Below are 5,368 nucleotides of genomic sequence, written 5' to 3'. Positions count from 1 at the left end.
CTGCACCGTTTTCTCCAGAATCATCTTTATTTCTCGGTTAGAAATCTCAGCTTGGCCATTACTTTGCGGATGATAAGGTAGAGCTGTTCTATGACGAACACCATATCTCGAGAGGAGTGCTTCGAACTGTTTGTTGCAAAAGTGACTCCCTTCATTGCTTATGATTGCTCGGGGAGTTCCAAACCGAGTGAATATGTTCTTTTAAAGGAACCGAAGGACTGTTTTACCATCATTAGCTGGTGTGGCTGCAGCTTCCACCCATTTTGACACATAATCCACAGCTAATAGGATGTATAGATTGCTAAACGATGAAGGAAAAGGACCCATAAAATCTATCCCCCATACATCAAACAATTCAACTTCCAAGATTCCTGTCAAAGGCATTTCGTTTCTCCTTGAGATGTTTCCTGTACGCTGACAACGATCACATGCCTTCACAAAAGTACTAGCGTCCTTGAAAAGTGTTGGCCAAAAGAATCCACTTTGCAACACCTTGGCAGCTGTTCTAGTTCCACTGAAGTGTCCCCCACATGGTAAAGCATGACAGTGATTAAGAATAGAGTACATCTCCTCTTCAGGCACACACCTTCTTATTATCTGATCTGCACAGTGCTTGTAGAGGATTGGCTCTTCCCAATAGTAATGTTTCACCTCAGAAAAGAACTTCTTTAGTTGTTGTCGAGATAGCTCAGGAGGAGTGATATTGGCAGCCAAGAAGTTAACATAATCAGCATACCATGGTACCATCAGACTTTCCCTCACACTAAAGAGTTGTTCATCGGGAAATTGTTCATTTATTTGTACCTCTTTTGTATTCTGACTTTCTTCCAGCTCTAGTCTTGACAAGTGATCTGCCACCAAGTTCTCAGTACCCTTCTTGTCTTTTATATCAAGATCAAATTCTTGCAAAAGAAGAACCCATCGAATCAGTCGTGGTTTGGCATCCTTCTTAGTCATCAAGTATTTGATTGCTGAATGATCTGTATACACTATCACTTTATTACCAATTAAATAGGGTCGAAATTTGTCACATGCAAACACTATGGCCAGCATCTCTTTTTCTGTAGTAGCGTAGTTTAGTTGGGCATCATTCAAGGTTTTGCTTGCATAATAAATGGTTCTGAATACCTTGTCAACCCGTTGTCCCAAGACTGCTCCAATAGCATAATCACTTGCATCGCACATGATTTCAAAAGGTAATTCCCAGTTTGGTGTAGTCACAATCGGTGCTGAGATTAACTTCTCCTTGAGAATTTGGAATGCTTCAAGACAATCTTTCCCAAATTCAAAAGGAACTCCACTAGCAAGAAGATTGGATAGCGGTTTGGCCACTTTGGAGAAATCTTTGATAAATCTTCTATAGAACCCCGCATGACCCAAAAAGCTTCGGACTCCCTTCACTGAAATTGGAGGAGGCAAGTTCTCAATTGTAGATACTTTGGCTCTGTCAACCTCAATACCTTCTTTTGAGATTTTATGTCCCAGCACTATTCCTTCTGTAACCATGAAATGGCACTTTTCCCAGTTCAGCACCAAATTAGAGTCTTCACATCTTGCTAAAACCAACTCCAAGTTACTCAGACATTGGTCAAACGATGAGCCAAACACTGAAAAATCATCCATGAACACCTCGATGCACTTTTCTATTAAATCTGAAAATATAGCCATCATACACCTCTGAAATGTTGCTGGAGCATTACATAACCCAAATGGCATTCGTCGAAAAGCAAAAGTACCATATGGACATGTGAATGTTGTTTTCTCTTGATCCTCCGGTGCTACAGCTATTTGGTGATACCCTGAGTATCCATCAAGGAAACAATAGTACTCTTGTCCTGCCAACTTGTCTAACATCTGATCAATGAATGGGAGTGGAAAGTGATCTTTTCTTGTGGCCTTGTTGAGTTTTCGGTAGTCAATGCAAATTCTCCATCCTGTGACAGTTCTAGTTGGGATGAGTTCATTCTTCTCATTCTTCACCACCGTCATCCCTCCTTTCTTTGGAACAACTTGGACTGGGCTCACCCATTTACTGTCTGAAATAGGATACGCTACCCCTGCATCTAACCACTTCAAGACTTCTTTTCTGACAACCTCCTTCATTGGTGGATTTAATCTACGTTGTGCATCAATGGTTGGTTTCACTCCTTCCTCCATTAAGATTCTATGCATTACAGTTGAAGGGCTGATCCCTTTAATATCTGCTAAAGTCCATCCAATGGCTTTTGAATGCTTCCTTAGAACCCGTAATAGCTTATTTGTCTCTACAGAAGATAGGGAAGAAGCCACAATAACAGGAAGTGTCTTATTTTCACCCAAATATTCATACCTGAGATGCTCTGGTAGGACTTTTAACTCTAGTTGAGGAGGCTTTTCAGTAGATGGGGTAGGCTTTGTTGGTATGACTCCTAACTCTTCGTAATATTTTCTATTCAGCGGTCCATAAGAATCGAGCCACATAGCATATTCAAAAGCTTCCTTACCATCTTGTTCTACCACCTCTTCTTGTACCAAAGTCAGATTAAGAGGATCTTCAGCATGTTTCTTTGTCTCCACCAACTGGTCCACCACATCAATTGCAAAACAGTTGTCACTAGCTGTAGGATAGGTCATTGCTTTGAGTACATTAAATACAACTTCATCTCCTTGTACCCTTAGCTTTAACTCTCCTTTCTGAACATCAATTAGTGCTTTCCACCGTTGCCAAGAAAGGTCTCCCCGGGATGATAGGAACATTCCTGTCTTCTTCCATATCCAGAACAATGAAATCAGCTGGGAAGATGAACTTGTCCACCTTTACTAACACATCCTCAATGACTCCTCTAGGGTGAGCTAGCGATCGATCTGCCAATTGAAGAGTTACAGTAGTTGGCTTTGCTTCACCTAGCTGCAATCTTTTGAACACTGACAAGGGCATTAAGTTAATACTGGCTCCCAAATCACATAGTGCATTTATCCCTTCAATTTTACCAATAGTACAAGGAATAGTGAAACTCCCTGGATCTCTGAGTTTTGGAGGGAGTTTCTTCTGTAGAATAGCGCTACACTCTTCAGTTAGAGCCACTGTCTCATAGTCTTCCATCTTCCTCTTCTTTGACAAAATTTCCTTCATAAACTTCACATAACTTGGCATCTGCTCTAGAGCTTCAGCAAAAGGAATGTTAATGTGAAGTCTTTTGAAGACTTCTAGAAACTTGGTGAACTGCTTGTCTAAGCTTGACTTTCTCAGCCTCTGAGGATAGGGTATCTTTACATGATGATCAATACTAATCGGTGGAGACTGTTGTGGTGGTGCTGGGCTATCAGTAGCCTTCTCTGCTGTCGGTGTTGGTGTTGGCACTGGTTGAGCATTTATTTCTACATCTACCTCAACTGGTTGTGGTAACTCAGGCCCATTATACTTCTTACCGCTCCTCAGGGTAATTGCCTTGCAGTTTTCTTTAGGATTAACTTCAGTGGTGCTAGGCAAATTTCCTTGAGGGCGGGTTGCTACCTGAGTTGCTAGCTGGCCCATCTGAGTCTGCAGGTCTTTAATTGAAGATCTAGTTTCAGTCATGAATTGGAGCAGTAAATCTGTCTGCAAACTAGAACTTCCACCAGAGGATTGTTGCTGATTAAACTGTTGGTTGTGATTTCTTTGTTGATAGAACCCACTATTTCTTCGGTTGTTATTCTGGTTGAACCCATAATTGTTGTTGTTGTTGTTCTGTGAAAAATTCCCAATGGCCTTAGCTTCATCCATTGGCAAATCATCCACATCTGCTTGGCACTCCGAAAAGTGATGACTTCCTCCACATAACTCACAAACAATTTGGGCTTGCTTAGCTTGCCCTGCAATGATTTTAGTCAATGCCTCAACCTGAGCTGTTAACTTTGTGATGGCATCGACTTCTAACACACCAGCTACTTTCTTGGATTGACTCCTTTCAGTTGGCCACTGCTGGTTGTTTAGAGCCATCTCCTCCAATAGATCATATGCCTCATTAGCACTCTTTCTCATAAAAGCTCCGCCAGCTGCTGCATCTATTAGAGTTCTAGTATTACCAACCAACCCGTTGTAGAAGTTGTGAACCAGCATCCACTTCTCTATACCATGATGGGGACACCTCCTGATCAGATCTTTAAACCTCTCCCAAGCCTCATGGAGAGATTCATTATCTTGTTGGCAGAAATTATTAATTTCTCCTCTTAGCTTTGCAGACTTCGCTGGAGGAAAGAACTTTGACAAGAATTTTGTTGCCAGATCATTCCATGTAGCAATAGAATTCGGTGGCAAAGAATTCAACCAACTCTTGGCTCGTTCTCTGAGAGAGAATGGAAACAACCTCAATCTAATGGCATCGTCGCTAACTCCATTAACTTTAAAAGTTTCACAAAGTTCCATGAAGTTAGAGAGATGCAAATTAGGATCTTCAGAAGGGAGACCACCAAACTGAACTGAAGACTGCACCATTTGAAGGATGGCAGGTTTGATCTCGAAGTTGTTTGCATCCACTGCCGGTGGCCTAATACATGACTGCACTCCCGTCAGAGTAGGGAGAATGTAATCTCTCAAGCTTCGGCCATTAGCTTGATCTTCCACAGCGCCTCCATTATTACCATTATTACGCCCATTGTTCCCAACATTATTGTTCACATTGGCAGCCATGATTTCTGATGTTTCAGCAGTTGCTGAAACTCTTTCTTGCCTCTTGTTCTTTCGATTCTTCCTGCAAGTTTTCTCAATTTCAGGATCAACTGGTAATATGACTGATTGTCCTTGACGGCGCATGCACTTAGGATTCCTGAAATAAATAAAGAAAATATTGCAAGAAAAAGGTTAGAAAAATCAGCAAGAGAAAATATACCAAAGTAGAAGTTAGTATAATTTTATGTAATATTAATCTTTAAACAATTCCCCGGCAACGGCGCCAAAAACTTGTTGCTATATTTTTTTGACACTACGCAAGTATACGCAATCAAGTAGTAAATCTCACACAGGTGAGGTCGATCCCACAGGGAATTGGATTAAGTACCACTAAATTATACTTATGATTCTATTCGGTAAATCAAAAGCAATTACAGTTAAAAACAGTAAAATTTGAAAGAAATTCAGAAAACTTAATAACACAGTTTAAAGTTGAGCAAGATGAGACAATAGGGAGGAGAATCCTGTTGTTGTTTACCCAAATTGTTAATGATTAATTACTATCCTATTCTTGGGGTGAATGACAGATTATAAAATAACCTAGCTCCTTTCAGATCTTCTAGATTCTAAATCACATGTTATCTAATTAATTCCTTAATTAAACTAACATGAAATCAGCATTAAGCAATAATCTACTCGTCACATAAGTCATGTAAATACTTTCGTTTCACATAGAACATC

At 40.5% G+C, this 5,368-nt stretch overlaps 1 non-coding gene across 1 annotated transcript; it reads left to right on the top strand.

The window, feature by feature from the left end:
- Positions 1-4,088: 4,088 nt before the first annotated feature.
- Positions 4,089-4,195, top strand: LOC115715351 (small nucleolar RNA R71). Its single transcript, XR_004011227.2, has one exon. It is a non-coding gene; the product is annotated as a small nucleolar RNA R71 (small nucleolar RNA).
- The last annotated feature ends 1,173 nt before the right edge of the window (positions 4,196-5,368 follow it).

The sequence above is a fragment of the Cannabis sativa genome, chromosome 4, assembly GCF_029168945.1.
Source record: "Cannabis sativa cultivar Pink pepper isolate KNU-18-1 chromosome 4, ASM2916894v1, whole genome shotgun sequence".
NCBI classification, from domain to species: domain Eukaryota; kingdom Viridiplantae; phylum Streptophyta; class Magnoliopsida; order Rosales; family Cannabaceae; genus Cannabis; species Cannabis sativa.
This window is presented reverse-complemented; position numbering and strand designations above follow the sequence as displayed.